Source organism: Rhincodon typus, chromosome 8 (genome assembly GCF_021869965.1).
Source record: "Rhincodon typus isolate 14 chromosome 8, sRhiTyp1.1, whole genome shotgun sequence".
In the NCBI taxonomy this organism is placed as follows: Eukaryota; Metazoa; Chordata; class Chondrichthyes; order Orectolobiformes; family Rhincodontidae; genus Rhincodon; species Rhincodon typus.
In genome coordinates, this window is record NC_063339.1 from 70,689,485 (window position 1) to 70,709,075 (window position 19,591).

Below are 19,591 nucleotides of genomic sequence, written 5' to 3' on the forward strand. Positions count from 1 at the left end.
GAAACGTCAGCCTTTTTGCTCCTATGATGCTGCTTGGCCTGCTGTGTTCATCCAGTTCTGCATCTTGTTGTCTCGGATTCTCCAGCATCTGCAGTTCCTACTATCACTAATTATATGCATAGGCTTTTGGTTACCTTTCCTGATATCTCCCTTTAAATTGCCGTGGTGTCAATTTCGGTTTGAAAGTGCACTTATGAAACATTTTGGAATACTCTGCTATGTTAAGGCACTACCAAAATGCATATTTTTCATGTTTATTGTATGCTCCATCACATTAGCTGTTCACTGGCAGAAATTTTCCAAGTGTTGGAGTATAATGTCCCAAGTGTTTTTCTACAAATTTCATAGCTGGTTTGGCACTCAGCGAATAAAATGTGTGCAAATTGTGCACAGCTGAAATATATCACTGGAATTTAAGGGAAATTATACCATCAATGTTTTCCAAACACAAATAACCCACAATCTCATAACTTCATTTTTAACCAATTTTAAAATTCTGAGACAATATCTATTTTATGGCACGTAAATCTAACAACCAGGTTTTCAGTATTACTTTGATGTTTCACAATCCGCAGATTTCATGCCAGCCTCAACAGTCTATTTCAACTTATTTGCATGAACAAAGATTGATAATATCATTTAAAATCCCTAGAAGTGCAATGTATAAGTGTAATCTGTGGACTTGCCTGTGGCCCAAATGATTTGGTGTATTTGCTGAATCAGGGAGGAGGATGCTAAATTAAGAAATGCAGAACAGAAAACTGGGCTCCTAGCACTGCTACTATATACTTGCAGTCAATTCTGATGCAGTGAGAGAGTATAGGAGTTCTCCCTGGGTTTCCAGGCCAATGTTAATCTCTCAATCAACATCACTAGATCACAAAAGAGGTTATCTGGTAATGATCACATTACTATTATTTTTTTATCTGTTCATGGGATGTGGATGTCACTGACAATCCCAGCATTTATTAACCATCCCTAATTGCCCTTGGGGAGATGGTGAGCTGCCATCTACACAGCTGCAGACCTACAGTGTGTTAGCCACTTCAGGATTCAGACCCAGTGACAGTGAAGGAATAGCAACATATTTCCAAGTCACAATCATTTGTGGCTTGGAGAAGAATTTGCAGGTGGGGCTGCCCCCATCCATCTGCTGCCCTGTCCCTCTAGATGGTAGAAGTTTGGAAGTGCTGTCGAAGGTGACTTAGTGTTTTGTTATAGTGCATCAGGTAAATGGTACACACTGGTGCCATTTTGCATCAGTAGTGAAGGGTGTGAATATGGAAAGGGATGGATTGGGTACCAATCAAACAAACTGATTATTCCTGGATGTTGTTAAGCTTCTTGAGTGATGTGGGAGTTGTATTCATGTACGCAAGTGAACTGTATTCCATTATACTTCTGGCATGTACTTTGCAGATTATGACCGGGCATTAGGGAAACACTAGCAGAGTTGCTTGCTGCAGAATTCCTAATCTGCTCTGACCTAGACTCTGTCTTGTTGGAAATAGTCATTATTTCGCATTCATGTGGCACTAATGTTACTTGATGCTTATCAGCTCAAGCCTAGATATTGTCTATTTCTTGCTGCATGTAGATAGGAATTGCTTTAGTATATGATGAGTTGTGAATGGTGCTGAATATTGTGTAATCTTCAGCAAACATCCCTACTTCTGACCTTATGACGGAGGGTAAGGTTATTGATGAAACAGCTGGAAAGATGCTTGGGTCTAGGACATTACTCCTGATAAACATCTGCAGTGTTGGCCTGTACAAATTGTTGTGTTTCCTACATGAGAATGTTGATCTAGATTTTTGCAGAGCTGTGGAAACTCTATGGCTTATCCAAAATAATGTTGGGAACCCAGATCTAGAATTTGTGTGCCGTTTCCGACAAATCCTATTTTTGGCGGTGAGAGAAAGGGAGTGGGACACAATGGAAACCTGAACCCAGCAGGGCTCAGTTGAAATCATTGGAGTGAGATATGAATTACAGTTTTTTTTAGAATAGCCTTAAATGCACAAAAAGGGTGGATAAGGTCTGTGGAACTATCAAGTCTTTTAAAGTCTTAAGCCCTTAAAATTTTGAATGTAACAGCCTGCTTGTGTCATTGAGTTCAAAAAATCTATGCTTATAGTTTTGATAGGTATTTGTTGACATAACTATCGGAGTTTAAATACTGCTTGACTGTTTCCATAATCTGGAATTATCACAGTGGGGGAGCTCTAAATTCGTAGTTTGATTGACAACTCCAAGCGACATGGTTCCTAAGGTCTTTCCTTGGATACTGGGTGAATTAACATGAGGGTGTAAGGGCAAAGAGTGCTAAGTGGAGGGTATGTGTTAGCACTATCTTGGCATAGGGCCTATGTGAGATCATTAGAAGTGGGTGTAAGACATGGATTGCATGGATGGAACCTGAATAGTGGCTGGAGGAGGTGTAAGTTATGAGAGTGAACTGATCTAGAGGTGAGCCTTTTTAACCAGCATGCCTCAGTGGCCCCCGTGGTCAATTCCGATCTGCATCCAAGGCAGTTAGGCCAGATTCCAGTATGAAGCTGCCCCCAAATGAATGTCCAGTCATTTGGACCACTTTCTCCTGAGATGGGTGTTGCAAGCTAGAAGTGAAAATCCGGGGAAGTGACAACACTCCCAACATTGGCTGTGAAGTAGGTTGGATGTGCAGGGATCGAAGGGGGTGCTATATAAATGCAAGACATTTCTTTTCCTTCCAACATGCAAAGCCTTTCCTTTTGAAGTGTAGTTTGTCTTGGAGCATTAATATTTATGGACCAGACTCACTTCTGTGATTTTCTTACAGTTGCAAGAATCCATGAAATAATAATGTTTTTCACATGAATCTCGGTAAACGTTGGCACAACACACATACTCAGTAAAAAGGGTTGAACAAACATTTCTACAACAATGACCAACAGTGGAAGTGTAGAGATAATAAATGCTTTAGCTGAATGAGTGGATTGGCAGCTTGGGTAGATTCAGGTTTAACATTGCTTTGCAGAACCATTGATCACTTACACATGCGCTAGTAAAACCAACAGCAGCCCTGCCTCCAATGCAGTTTTTCTACATATTAGTCAGGTTTATTGAAGCTCTATGTTTAGTTAGCATGCTTCAAGAAATCATATCCCATTTCTTCCCACTCTTATTTATTCAGAGCACAGTTAGTGAAGAAAACTTCGATACATTCCTGTAATTCTGTCTTGGGGTCTTGGCTGGTGGAAGATATTACAAAACTACGACTCAATTATCCAAAGTCATCCAACTGAAATGAAAATGATTTTCTTTCAACCTGCATACGAAGTCTTGCAAACACATCGCATACAGCATTTTAAATTTAAGCTAGAGAAACAGATTGCTGCTGGTTATCTGCAACTGGACTCATGTCCTTTTCTGTTGTACTTTGCCTGTCGGGAGTGAATGTTCCTTTGCCACTTGTCACCCCAGTTCTCTGGATCTGCTACCAGTATAAACATCATTCCAATGTTGTTAATGTAGCCCATGCCAGTGAGCACCGACAATCGTTATTCAATACATACACCATTTGCAGCAGGATAGCAAGAGAGGACATTTGTGGAATTCTACACACTCTGGTTCCAGTTCCACATGATCTGAAGTTAGCATGGCAAAGCCCCTACTGCTTAGCAGCTACTATCAGACTAATGAACCAGTCAACCCTTTGCTCCACAGACAAAATATGCTGCACCAATGGCAGGCTAAGAGTCACTGACAAAGCTGGTTTCATGACCATAATTAAAATGTTAAAATTATTGGAAATGGATCCTGTGCCTGGAGGAGACTGGAAGGTGTTGTTTGGAACACCGTGGGTGAGAAATGAAAATATTAAGAGTGTTACTTTATTGAAATTTGAATTGGGCAATTATTCTATCTCCCGTTTTATTTGGAGCTTGCTTTTAAAAAGTCATCTGGGTTGTCATTTTTTTTCAATATTTATCTTGAGGATGTGATTAAAGCATCTTGAATAATGCTACATGAGTTCTGGTTAGCAGGCTTTATTGGATATGCATGCTGGGTAGTCTGGCTTTCGATAGAAACTGAAGCGCAGTCTCGCATCTTTGACCATTTTGTGTTTTGAATGGGCTCTATATTTGCGCAGTAGAGCACTTAAGGTTTGAAGTCTAGTCTATCCAATTGATCTATAATGCAGCCATGTATGTTATTGAAGGATTCTCTGCCAAGCTAAGGAATTGACAATGGTGAAATACGCCATTGTCAATCATTTCCATTGCTGAATTCATTTCCATCCCATTGCAGTTATTTGTCTCAAGACGGTTTATTCTGAATTTAATCTGAATTTGCATCTGAATACATCAGTACCAACTGCTTCCTCTGCCTTACTAGGAAGGCTTCCCATGTAATGATTACTCACTAATAAGTATAATGGGAGGGGAGTCTTGTTGCCATACTGAATGCCCCGTAGAGTGAGACTGGAAGTGAGTGGGAGGGCTGGCCAGTGGCCAAACATAACGGTGCAGCGACCAGCCAATTGGTTATGCACAGTCAAGGTCACCCGGCTAGCAAGGGATGGATAGGAAATCTCTGATCCTGTGCATATGGTGGTTGAAGGTGTGGATGCCATATTTAAATACCACTAGGATAGGTGTCTACTCCATGCCAGCTAGCAGCATCATTCTGCATAACTGTTTGGGTAACTTTTAACCTGAGCCACTGTAACTGTTATGTATGTATTTGGAGGTGTTGCACCTTTAAGAGAGCTGGTCGGGTGACCCAGAGAGGCAAGCTTGGGACCAGTCTAGAACTGGCTGAGGAGGTGTGAGCATTGACAATAACATGTTCCTGCTCAGATTTACCATTGTCTCCCTGATATATAATTCCTGGTCCCATAGGAAGCATCAAGATAACAGTAACCGCTTTCCTCAGCTGCCACACCTGGATACCTGAAAGTGCAGGGTCATATAGCATGGACAGATATAAAGATATACAAAAGGATACTGCTTTTAGAATGCATCCTCCCTCAGTCACTTCTGATCTTCCCTCCATTCTCCTCAACTCTCCCATGCCATGTCCCATCATGCTACCTTCTATATCCTTGACCCACCCGACCATCACCATTGATCAATTGTCTGTTAACCCGGAGCTGCCCGGCATCCCCTGCACCTCCGTGCCCCCCACACCCACCCCCACTCCCCCACCCATTACTTAATCCTATCACCTTCTAATTACTGCCCATCCATCTCAACCCTACCTCAATCACCTTTGAACGGCCTTCAGTTACTCTTGACTCTCCCAGCATTGCAATTGACTCACCCTCAATCACACTTGATTGCCCTTCTAGCATACTTGTGCTGCCTTTGGTAGAGACTGACCTTCCCACTGTTATCCAGTTTCCTACCTCCCAACTTGCATGATCCCTTTTTATGGTTCCCACCCCCCCCACAGTTGACATCCCTCACATGAGCAGCCAACCCTCGACCTCCCTAGACAGTAGCCATCTAAATTTCAATACAACGGCTCAGCCTGCTCTCCCCTGGTTTTCAAAGTCCCCTATTCAAGAAATGCAGCTTCTAGTCAGTCCAAATCCACCAGGAAGACTACATCCGCTGCTGCATGCCACCTTTAATTAGTCGTCAATCAGTTAGTTCATGTTTCTGATTTGTTGCTTACTTATTGCAAACGTAGGATTTAATTACGGATATTAATGGCTGTGCATGACATGCTCATGCATTGAAAATAGTTTTCTGCTGCGTGAGCCACCTGTAATCCACCATCAACTTATTTCCCAAATTTAAACCCACTATTGCAGAGATGAAGTTTCACCTCCCACACATTTAACTGGCCTTCTCCATCTCATTTCTCACTCGTTGGAGCTTCACTAGTTTCTGCTCAGTGATTCCCTGGGTTAGTTTTAAATTCAATTCACTTTTAAGTGCAAAGTGTGACCTCTAGTCAATGTGAAGGCACTCATTGTGGCCTACATCATTTAGTCCCTTCAGGATCCTAAAAATAGAAACCTTATCACCTTTCATAATTATCTTCTTTTGCAAGAACTTGCCCAGTTTGCTCAATCACTCCCCATAATGTAATAGCTACATTCCCTCAATCATTTTGGTAGTTTTTTTTATATTCTTCCAGTCACTGTGGTGAATGCAAAAGAAGACGTGAAACCTTGGTTTAACTGGAATGTAATTTTGCACAATGGAGATAAAGGCACATGTGGGAAGACTCAATAGTTATTGAGAGTTCAAAAACATAGATTTAATTCCAATATTGTCTGTAATTAAATATTCACTCAACCAGAGGCAAATGGAAAAGAACTATTGTCCAGTGGGAAAATGATGGAATTTGGAGCCAGGGAATAGCTTCAAGCACATTTTGCCTTTTGTAATTATTAAATACTAATTAGAAATTCAGAAATAAAGTGCAATTTAATGATGGGAGAATTTTATACTGGAAAGATTACAAAGCAAGAAGACAAAGCAATTTTGCAAGCAAATGGAGCTAATTAACACAGGTTTTAATATGGCTGGATACGCCTGATTTTAAATAATTGATTGTGCCAGAGTGGCAAATTTGATAAAAGATCATCAGATGGTATGACTAATCTATTTAGTTCTCTGGTAAAATCTTTCCATAAATCTCATGCTAAGCAAAGTAGAAAGAGAGAGAGCAGATAGTTCTGCAGTCTCCATTAAAGCAGATCCATACTGCCCACTAAGCACCGTATGAAAATGGATTAGAGCAACCACTTTCTTCCAATTTTCTGCCTTTCTGTATGAGAAAGCATTTGGCTTGTACTGCAATGTCACAAGAGTCACTTGAGCTGGGAAGTAAGAAGTGAGTGTGTCATCTGTAGCAAAATGCAGTCGTAACATTTAAGTATTAAATGCAAATTGCTATTTAGCAGTACAGACTTTGAGCTGAAAGAAGGGCACATTTGTTAAAACTTCTCATCCTACACTTTCTGAACATTTGCAAGAAATGTAAAGGCAAAGGGGGGGGGCCAACATTTTAAATTATATGAGTGCTAGATTGGTTGACACATGGATTCTGGTTGGTAAAGACCATGCCATAGACTATGCACCAAATACTGAGCAAATTGAAAACGTTTGCTGCAAAAGTTACTGCAAAATTGCTTTTTGTATAAATGCAAGTAATTAATTACAATTTGTTCAGCAAATCTGCACAGGTTATTTAACATGCAATGATTATCGTGATTGTAGTGGTACAAACATTCAGAATAAGGCCTACCACCATTATTGGTGTTTAGTAAGAATATTATTCAGGTAAAACAATACTTTCCTTCAATTAGCACTTGATTCTGGAAAAGTCTAGAGATTGCTGGTAACAGGTTCGTAAAATACTGGAAATATTCAGCAGGTCTGACAGTATTTGAAGAGAGAGAAAGAAAGTTAATTTTTCAGATCTGTAAACTTTTATCGGAACTCAGTTGATAGTAGGTGAGGCTAGTCCAACTGGGATTTCAGAACTGCTTCATAATTAACGGTTTGGTAAAGAAGTACCAAGAATTTGGTACAATTAATTTAAATTCAACTGGAGATTAAATCTACAGCACATAGTACCTTATGAGGATACGATTTAAACTAGCAAAACAGTTAGAAAAGTTGGGTTTTTATACCACATTAGTTCAAAGTACATGGGTTTCCTTAGCCATTCCATCAACATTTACACCTCATTTGTTAGAATATCTTCATGAATTCGACCCCAGTTTGGGCTAAAAGTGATTGTCTGGCACCCACATCTTAAGGGATGTTAGAAGATTTGCTTTGCACATCAACTGGCTAATTCTGCTCAAGCGCTGGGGAAGGATCAGACGCACAGCCTATTGGTCTTGTGCAACTTGGACATGAAAATTCATCTGGTGTGGGATGCAGTGACAGAGGAAAATAAATTCTCTTGCAAAGTTTCAAATTAATGGGTTTCACAATGAGTGTTGATCTGTGGGCCAAATTTAGCTGACTAAAACTTAGCTTGGTTAATATTTTTTCATTTTGCAAAGTATTACAAATAGATTGAAATTCTCTGGAAATTGTATTAGGTGTGAAATACGGTTTAAAGTAATCAATCATCTGCCTTGATGGACAGGTTGGTGGCTGCCATGGAATGTCAGGCCTAGCAGCCTAGGGAGGTGCACACACCTGTACTCCAGTGTTCCAACCACTGATCCTCAGGACTGAACAAATGGGGATAAGGGGACAGGAAACATGGTCTGTACTTCATGTGCCATTCCTCACAACGAGACGAGACAGGGTGATGTCAGGAGGCGTTCAACTGGTAGAGAAACCACACACAGATCCCTCAGGAAATCTCCTCTCAGGGCACACCAAAGGCGACTGGGCCCTTCGCTTCCACCCTTCCTGCCCCCACTCCGACTCTTGGAGGCTTTAGCCAAGAGAGCTTCATTTGCCTCCAGCAAGAAGACTCTCAGCATGACAAGTCAACTAACCAAACTGAAACCTGGTAGAATTATGTGACAACACTGCATTGGTGATTTTATCTAACACTACAGACAAAGAGGAGTTAGTATTTTTTGACATTTTAATTGATCAAGTTTCTAATTTCTGACCTTTTAATTTGAAAAACAAGTTATATCCATTATGGTGCGAATTTAGTACATACAGTTATATGTAGGCTGTTCAGTGTATCTGAAGATCTTCTACATTAGGATTTTTAATGAAGCAACAGCCAAATATAACATCGTAGCTGTGAGTGGTATTGCGATGACTTTGTCATTATGGCAGCACTAGAGTATCAATTTTGTCAATACACTGCATCATTATTCACAGTTTAAAAGCTAAAGCTTGCAACTGTCTCCAAACGCACATCATTGCCAATCTGCCTTTGTTGTTTTGGAGTTGGACCTTGTCCAAAGCAATTACAACTAAAATATTATAGGCAAACTGCCACTGTTATCTGGCATATTTTCTTTTAAATAGAATTAATTTTCAATTATATGTTTTTCCCATGGTGCATTAAAAAATGTGCTGACTAACTTGTTTATCTTTTTGTAACTATGTGACTGCACTTTAAAATGATTTCTTTGGTTGTCATGTGTTTAGGACACTCTGAGATTATGATGGGAGCAACATGTATATAATTCTTTCTGTCTACCTGTCTTAGAGTTAATTCCACAGTAATATTCAATTTTTTCTCCTGTCAAAATTGGTCTGTTTTGAGCGTTATTTTCAAACACGCTTGGGCATGGAAGATTATATTACCTTAAAAAATGCAAGACATATGAGAACACCATCACCTATAATTAGTACAAAAATCCCTGCAGCCAGTACATCATTCTGACTTGGATATATATCATTGTTTCCATTATTGCAGGGTCACAATCCTAGATCTTCCTCTCTAACAGCACTGTGGGTGTGCCTTAATTATGTACAGTGCAACCATTCATGAAAGCAGCTCACTATTACCTTCTCAAGTGCAAGTTGGGATGGGCAACAAATATTGGCCTTCCTGGCAATGTTCATTTCCTATGAACAAGTAAAAAGACATATAGATATATATACCAACAAATTCCAGAAGAGTGATAAAATCTGTATATACGATTTACAGTTATACATGAATGTACCTACCTTATTTTTGTTTCTCTGCACGAACTATGTTCCTCCATGAATGTCAGAGCTTGCAAACCAAATCCTCTGCTCGCTTTTTAACCATAAGTATACTTTTTGGAAGGAGTTTTTGTAAAGTGCTAACAAGCAAAGTGCTTTAGCATATTTTGTTCCTCTTGCTCTGTTCTACCTCAGCCAACCCTATCCACCCTTGCTCACAAACACTCCCTGCTCACCCCTTCTTCATGCAGACATCCTTAGGGCAACTAAAATTCTTCACTTCCTACGATTGGCTGTTAGAGTATCTGCCCACAAATGAGCAGCAAGGGATAACCAGGGCTTTCTGCAATTTTCCTGTGAGCAGCTTATTGTAATGCCAGGTTATAGCTGATAGATTTTATTCATATTTCCACTGTTGACAATTAGCTGATATGTAACCATGTTCCTGAGCATGTATTTAGTTGAGCTGGTTTCAAGGAATTTGGAGAAAATAAGTCAGAAAATTAGATCTTTTCTTGTCGGTTTCACTCAAGAAATGGAGTATTCTATAAAAGTTTTGTATGTTTTATGATTGAAAATGAACTTAGAGTCATAGAGTCATAAAGAATGGAAGTAGATCCTTTGGTCCAACCAGTCCATGCTGACCATAATCCCAAACTAAACTAGTCCCACCCGCCTGCGCTTGGTCCATATCACTCTAAACATTTCTTATTCATGTACTTATCTAAATATCTTTTAAACATTGTAACTGTGCCTGCATCCAGCACTTCCTCTGGAAGTTCATTCCACACGCGATCCACCCTTTGTGTAAAAAAATTGCCCCTCATGTCTTTTTTAAAGCTTCCCCTTAAAAATGTGCCCCTTAGTCTTAAAATCTCACACCCTAGGGAAAAGACACCTGCCATTCATCTTATCTATACCCATCATTATTTTATAAACCTCGCTAAGGTCATCCCTCAGCCTCCGACGTTCCAGTGAAGAAATTGTGGTACTCAAATGGTTGATTACTGAACCTTTATACTGAAACAGCATGTTGCCTTTGTTTTCTTTTTAAACATTTTATGATGTGGGTCATCAAGATGAAGCATTGCTACCTTTCATTATGTTAGTTATGTAACTTTATTATTTTGGAAGGGAATTCATTAGATTAAAGAGTTGCATTTGCAGATTCAATTTCCATAGGGATTTGAAAGCAGAAACAATTTCATGCTCCATAATCTGCCTTGAATTCAAATAATATCATAAATAGTTAAGTTGTTTAAACAATCACACTGTGTATTTGTACATTTCATATGAGATATTTGTACATCCTGGAGCCACGTAGAGGTAACAGTAGTTTCTATGTGTGGAACAGGTTCTATTCACAGTTCTTCAATATGGCTGCTATGTACGAGTTTTTTTTTTAATTGATTCATGGGATGTGAGTGTTGCTGGCCAGGGCAGCATTTATTGCCTATTACTAGTTGCCCTGAAAAAGGTGATGGGGAGTGACTTCTGTGAACAACTGCAGACCTTGGAGACAGTCACTGTGCTGCTACAAAGGGATGTTTCAGAATGTTAGCCCAGCGACAGCAAAGGTATGGCACGATACCCCTTAAGTCAGGCAGTTTATGTAGCTTGGAGGCTCATGTGGTGGATTGACATAAATTAGCACTTCTTAACCTTGATTTTTGTGCACAAAGCAAAATACAATCTGCACGTCAAAAAAATTTCAGAGCAACATTGCAGCTAATCCCACCAGCTAACAGGAGGTGAGCATGTGATGAGCGAGTGTCAACAGGGGTTGTTTAGAAGGCCCCCATGCCATCCTTGTAGCTACTCACCCAATATCTACAATGGAGAGATTTCAGGAGCAGAGATGGAAAACAAAAACTTAGAACAATTTAATGTAGTTGTCACTCATACAGACTCAATATAGGAAAAAAATGCCTTATTCATGAAACCAGTTCAAAACCCCAATGAACAATCGATTCCAAAATCAAACAGACAACCTAATGGCCTTTGAGAATCATAGAATCCCTACAGTGTGGAAACAGGCCCTTTGGCCCAACAAGTCCACACCGAACCTCAGAGCATCCCACCCAAGCCCATCCCCCTATAACCCACCCAACCTACACATCCCTGAACACTACGGGCAATTTAGCATGGCCAATCTACCTAGCCTGAACATCTTTGGACTGTGGGAGAAAGCCAGAGCACCTGGAGGAAACCCACGCAGACACAGGGAGAATGTGCAAACTCCACACAGACAGACACCCGAGGGTGGAATTGAATCCAGGTCCCTGGTGTTGTGAGGCAGCAGTGCTAATCACTGAGCCACCATATCACCCTCATGTACTAAGATCCATTCTTGAACCACTGTAATCCATGTAGTGTAGTTTTACACATAGTGCTGTTAGCAAAGGAGTTCCAGAATTTTGACCCAGCGATGGTGAAGGAACAGCGACATACTTCCACGTGTGAATGTGGGTGGCGTGGAGGGGAATTTGCCGATGGTCATGTCCTATTCATCTGCTGCTACACCTCCCCCCCTAAAAAAAACCCTCCAAAAAACCCAGGTGGAGGAGGTTGAGGTTTTAGAAGAGCCAAAAAGAGTCTTGGTGAATTGCTGAAGAGCATCTTGTATCTGGTGCACACTACAGTTACTGTGGTTCAGAATGAATGTTGGAGGTGGTGGATAGGGTACCAATCAAGTGGACTGCTCTGTCCTGGATGGTGTCAAGCTTCGACAGTGTTGTTTGAGCTGCAGTCATCCAGGTAAGTGGATATCATTCCATCCCATTCCTGACTTGTGCCTTGTAGATGGTGGTGTAGATGGTGGACAGACTTTTGGGCGTCAAGAGGTGAGTTTCTTGCTGCAGGACTCGGACCTATTCTTTTAAATGTTTACATGGCCGGTCCAGTTCAGTTTCTACACTGGCTTCATAATATTTGAGCATTTGTTTCATTTGGCCTGAGAAGTTACAGAATTTTGTGACAGTTTTCACAATTTAAATCGCATAATTTAAGTCTCCTGAATAGAGTTCTCTGTTTTGGATTCTTTCTCTCTATCTTAGTATGCAGTTGACACACTGATGAATTTCCTTCAATTTCTTTAAATTCCCAAGGGATATGAATAAAATTTCAAGGAAGATAGCATTCTGAAATTTCTCCCTTTGCTCTTTACTAACTGAATTACAACTCCAGGATATTAATGTGACGTTATACATTATTGTCCTCTGGCACAACTGGAACCAAAGTATTTCGTACGATAGTTCACCATTAATCTCCACAACTACAAGTTCTGATTGATTGCATTTGTAACCAGATACTCAATCAGACCTACTTTAATGACGTATAAAAAGGAAAAAGAAACTGTAAGTAGTTAAGAATTCTGCTGAAAGATTGTTCCACACAAAAAGAGCTGTCTTTTTAATGTATGTGTGCTTATTGAAAATCAATAAGCAAATCCTCCTAGTATACACCACTGGCAGTGGTAAGGCTGAGAGAGATTCCTGGTTAGCTGGGAGAGAAATTTGAGCCTTTATTGTCCGTGCTCTTGGACTACCACATTTACATAAAAGTGCTTTTTTCTGCGGTAACTCAGACTCCCTGGAAAGACTGTTTGACTGGATGTCCTATCTGATCAGATTGGGGTAGAGACTGATACACATCTTCCTCTGGAATGTGCCTTTGCAAAAGAAATCAGGAGAATCAGGAGTGGTTTTTGTCAAGGTTCATCCTCAGCAACTCTGTGATGCAGGACTCTGTGCTCAGTGGTCTGTTCCCCAGGACGCACAGCAAGACAAACATTGACTGTGCCTGGAGGACCATCAACTCTCTTTGATCTGCCCTAAACTTGTTGATCTCCCAGAACAAGGAGTTGGCCTCGACCAAGTGTTGCAGACTGGCACATTCCAAGTTCCAGGATTACGTGCTGAGGGATGCACTAAAGCTTGGGGCAGCTGCCACCAAGGTGCAGTGGGGAAAGACCACCATCTGAGGGTTTTCTGCTGAAGTTAAATGGGGGTCCGATCAGTTTATCAAACCCTCCTAGTGCTTCAAATGCATGCAAATATAGTCTTGTGCAAGTAAGAGATGCCTTTGGTTTGTTGGATCGAGTCAAACTTTAACATTTCTGTTTCCTTGATATGCTACTGTATAGAACCAAACTGCATTTGTGACTGTGTATATACGTAAAGATACATTTTATGAATAATTGAAATTAAAATAAAAACTGGGTTTGATCCCCACTCTGGCTGGGATTAATTCAGTACCTGCCTCCTTGCTTTATCCCTGGGGGAGAAGACAGTGCTGTGGGTCAGACCTGCCTTAGGGCAGAGAAATGAAGGAGAATATTATAGCTTTTAATCCGGCTTGCCAAATTTTTGCTCGCTTATGTAATTGCAGTTTAAATTATTATAACTCCACTTCTTCAATATCTCTGACCTTCAGTATTTTAGATACTCGATTTGTTGGTTCCTCTTAGTTTCTTTCCTTCAAGGAAACCAAATTAAATTCTGAGATTCTTTCTTCATGATTTAGACATCTAACTGCCTGTGTAACCTTTGGTCTTGTCTCCACAGCCTCTGATGCTTTTATGTTCTTATGTGGGCAGTTTTCCAAATGTTGTCCAGTCAGTTGATTATATCTGACTATAATAACTTGTTTCACTGTCTAATCAAATATCTTTCACATGGGTTTCCCTTCCTGATTAGCCTGCTCTTAAGAACCACATGGTGTATCAATGAGCAGTCTCATTTTCTAATGGGCACTCAACCATTGTGAACAGTTTGTCATATATTCTGTTTCTACTTTTCTTTCCATCCATATTTAAATCCATCTGAAAGCAGATCCACTGAATTTGTTCACATTCCTCTGACAGCTGTCAATAGCTCTTACACAAATCACCTTGCCACGTGGCTTGGCATAATTTGCATCCTCTGTAACATTAATGGATCTGTGAAGGTCTGCACAGTGGCAGGAAAAAAGAACTAGAGGGAATATAGGATAAAAGATTAAACTGTGCAACCTTTCTTCGCAAGATAAGCCCTTCATCCTGGTAATGAGTTGAGTGAACCTTCTCTGAATTGCTTCTAAAGCAATTATATTTGCTTTCCAACAAAAAATAAAGAGCAAAGCTGTGCACAATATTGTCTTGTTTTGCTACCTATTTTGATGTCATTGGTAAATTTAGCAGCTATTTGATCCCCTCATCCAAATCATTGCTATAGATGGTAAATATCGCGGACTTGACCAAGCTCTGTTCCCTGTGGCATTCCATTAGCTACTATCTTCCCCCAAAATGGCCCATTCATCCCTGTTTTCCAATTCCTGTTATCTACGCTGGTATGTTATCCCCTATATCATGTTCTCTTACTGTGCACAATGACCTTTGATGCCCCACCTTATCAAAAAATCCTTTGGAAACGAAGTGCATGAAATCTACTCGCTCAATCACTACGAATGTTACTTCATCAGAAAACTCTGATAGGGCGGCACAGTGGCTCAGTGGTTAGCACTGCTGCCTCACAGCGCCAGGGAATCTGGTTCGAATACACCCTTGGGTGACTGTGTGGAGTTTGCACATTCTCCCCGTGTCTGTATGGGGTTCCTCTGGCTGCTCCAGTTTCCTCCCATAGTCCAAAGATGTGCAGATGAGGTGAATTTGCCATGCTAAGTTGAGCAGAGTGCCTGGGTGAATTACCCATGGGAAATACAGGGTTATAGGGTAGGGAAGGTGGGTCTGGGTGGGATGCTCTTTGGACGGTTGGTGTAGACTCAATGGGCTGAATGGCCTGCTTCCATAGGGATTCTATGATCAATGAATTAAACATGATTTACTTTCATGAAGCCTCTGCCTGATCCCATCATAATTTCTAAGTATCCTGCTATATCCTCCTTAATAATAGATTCCCTACCTCATCAATCACTAGTCTGTATTTTCCTTACTTTCTGCTTTCCTCATTTCTTAGATAAAAGTGTTACATTTGCTATGTTCCAATCCTAGAATCTAAGAAATTTTGGAATATTATAACCAATGTATCTACTATTTGTGCTGTCATTTCTTTTAAGATCCCAGGATGTAGGCCACTATGTACCGGGACTGTCAGCCCTTAGGTCCAATATTTTTCCTGGAAACTTTTCCCTGGTCATGGTGATTGTTTTAAGTACATCCCTCCCTGTCACCTCTTGATTTTCAACTATCTTTGAGATGTTTTAAGTTTTCTACTATGAAAGCAGATAAACTTCCCTGTCCAAAGCCCTTGCCATTCCTCTGCTTTCCATGATCAATTTCCCAGACTCCCTCATTATTGACCAACGCAAGATTTTTTCCAAGACTCTTTCCCATTTAAGTACTAGTCAAAATTTTTACTATCATTTTATTTCTTCACTCATGGGATGTGGGCAACGCTGGCTGGGCCCAGCATGTATTGCTGTAACTTGTTGCCCTTGAGAAGTTGGTGATGAGCTGCCTTCTTGAATCACTGCAGTCCATGTGCTGTAGGTTGACCCACAATGCCCTTAGGGAGAGAATTCCAAGACTTTGACCCAGTGGGCATTTGAGAGTCAGCCACGTTGTTGTGGGTCTGGAGTCATATGTAGGCCAGACCAAGTGAGGATGGCAGAATTCCTTCCCTGAAGGACATTCGTAGACTAAATGCTTTTATATTGCATGTACTGCTTTCTGCCTCTTTATTATCTTAATCTTTCTTTGTTGGTTCTTAAGTCTGTGCAATCCTCTGAACAACCTCGTAATCATAGAATCCCTACAACGTGGAAGCAGGCCATTCAGCCCAAAAAATCCACACTGACCTTCCAAAGAGCTTCCCACCCAACCCACCCCATTTTATCAAACCTGCACCTCCCATGGCTAATCTACCTAACCTATACATCCTAGACACTATGGGAAATTTATCATGGCCAATCCACCAAACGTGCACATCTTTGGACTGTGGGAGGAAACCGGAGCACCCGGAGGAAACTCACACACGTTACCAAGTCTAGGATAGCCTAGTCCCTGGTTGGGTAATACTGTAAGAAATTATCCCAAATTTAGCATGAAAGAATTATAGCACATTAACGAGTAATCTCTTCTTTTCTGTAACTATAGGGTTGAATCCTACTCGTTTTTTGGGAACGTGTCAGTATAGTTGAGTATTTGGGAAGTTTTCTGGCCTTGAGGCCTGGCAAAGGATCTTGTCATCTCCTACTAAACTCACCCCATTAACTCAGTGCTGCAGTTCTATGGCGCCCCTCTTGGCCCATTTCACCACACACTGTACCTGGAAGAACTCACCACTCAGTGGATATCCTCTGAAAGATAACATCTCTGGTACCCACGCCATACTTAGAAGGCTGCTGTGCACCCAGACGAGTACTGGCATTCCGAAGCTGCTCGGAGATGGACATTCATCCAAAGGATGTCGGAGAAGGGGATTCTTTGACAGGGACCTGCAGGTCCTGGTAGATGGGACTGTGCAGAGGATGGTCTTGTCCTCTTTCCAGAGGATGACAGAGGAGAACACAACACCAGCCCTTGACAGACTGGTTTAGTTCACCGGCCTTGTCAGTGCAGTCTCTATGGTCTGGAGAAATGGCCAGCAGTGCTGCAAGAAGGGTAATGACCTCCTGCCAGGGTAAGTGTCATGTTCTCCCTGCAACTTCACGTTCTTTCTCTCTCTGTTGCCACACCCATCTCTCACCAAGGGCACCGTGAATGGTCAGACCCTGGGGAGCGTGGTAGAACAGAGAGACCAAGGGGTTCGGGTACATAGTTCATTGAAAGTTGTCTCACAGGATGGTAAAGAAGCTGTTTGGCACACTTGCCTTCATTGCTCAGACCATTGAGTGTAGAGTTTGGACATGATTTTGCAATTGTACAGGACATTGGTGAGGCTACTTTTGGAGTACAATTCTGGTCACCCTGCTGTTGGAAGGATATTATTAAATTGTGGAGAGTTCAGAAAAGATTTATCAGGATGTTGCTGGGAATGGAAGGTTTGAGTTGTAAGGAGAGACTGGATAGGCTGGAGAGAGATAGTAAGAACTGCAGATGCTGGAGAATCCGAGACAACAAGGTGCAGAGCTGGATGAACACAGCAGGCCAATTTCTGATGAAGGGTCTAGGCCCGAAACGTCAGCCTTTTTGCTCCTATGATGCTGCTTGGCCTGCTGTGTTCATCCAGCTCTGCACCTTGTTGTCACTGGATAGGCTGGGACATTTTTCACTGGAGTGTAGGAGGTTGAGGGGTGACCTTACAGAGGTTTATCAAATTATGACGGGCATAGTTAAGGTGATTAGCCAAGGTCTTTTTCCTCGGGTTGGGGAGTTCAAATCTAGAGGGCATAATTTTAAAGTGAGTGGAGAAAGTTTTAAAAGGGACCTGAGGGGCAACTTTTTCAAACAGAGGGTAGTTCGTATGTGGAATAAACTGCCAGAGGAAGGGGTAGATGCAGGTACAGTTATAACATTTAAGAGACATTCGGATAAGTATATGAATAGAAAACATTTAGAGGGATATGAGACAAATGCAGGCAAGTGGGACTAGTTTAGTTTGGGAAACTTGGTTGGCATGGACGAGTTGGAATGAAGGGTCTATTTCCATGCAGTATGACTGTATGACTCTAGAAGAGAGTAGAATAGCCTTTATTATCACGTGCACTTGAATGAGTGCCCTGAAAAGTTTGTAATGTCACCTCTTGGCACCATCTCAGATACAGGGTACCTAGGTACAGATACTTTAAGTGTTGTTACAGAATTGAAATGGTTAAAAAAAAGACTAGCATGGGAATGCAGAGTTTAAAAAGTCCAGAATGAGAATAAAAAGTATCTTTAAAGTACTCACGTTATAGTCATTTTTCACTGAGTCCGTGTCTGCTGGGCTTCAGAGCTCTGCCACTCTCACTTTTGCCTGCAATGTCTTCCCTTATTTGCCCCAACTTCACACAATGTGAACTTCTGGCTTCTCTGCTCTTTACGTACTCACTCAGGTACCTGACCACTTTGTTCCCACCTGCACCAGCACTAACAGCTGTGCCAGCTCCATTTCACTTCGGTCAATCTCTCCCTTTCTCCCATTCCAGGAGAAGACCTGCTCACAATAGAACAAAAAGGCCTGGGGGGTGGAAGGGTGAGAGCATTCCCAGTTCACTCCAGTCAAGTTGAAACTGGCTTTTTAACTCCCACCCTTGTTTGTTTTGCTAAAAGAATAACGCAAACTGTGTCTACACTTTGGGACATAATGCAAAGGATGTGGCTTGGAGTTGGGCAAAGCATCATGAGACCCTTGTTATCTTTGTTGTCACAAGAGAAAATAATCCATTCTGTTTGAAGTTTCTTGGACATTTTTAGGTGTTACATTCCATCAGTCCCTTACAGAAGTTTTTAAAAATATGTATTTGCAGTTACAGTAGTTGTCAAAAACACCTTTTAGATTTAAGGGCTAAAAATGTGGACCATAATGTGGGGTTTAGACCCATACTCTTAACAATAGTAAGAAGATTTGTGACATCCAGAAACTCACCGCGTTTTAGCAAAAACAATAAAATTAGATATTGACATGTGATAATGATATTGGTTTTTCCATTTATTTTCTTGCTCTATCTATCAATCCACAGGCAAATAATTATGTCTGCTGTTTTGCTTAAAATATTGAATCATTGAGCAGCTCAGCTTTCCTCAGGCACTTTAATTAAGTATTTTCATTTGCCACAGAGCTGCTAAAAATATGAGATATGAATTGGATTCTTAAAGTTTTCATTGCAGCCTGCAGTAGAAATAAAGCGTCCGTGCATGTGTGTGTCAAAGTCTGTCAACAGTGACCAAGGAAATTTAAAACTATAGAAATTTGTGAAATGGTTTGTGGGCTCTTATTGTGCTTCCCTAGAGTGGTTCACTTTCTTCATGTTGGCAATTTGAGTTTAAAAGCTTCAAGTGTAATTGTATGTGGGAGTAGTTTTAGTTCTTTCTTTAAATTGTTTCCTTTCAGTGATTTTTGCTGTGGAATGTCACCCCTTCCAAGGGTCA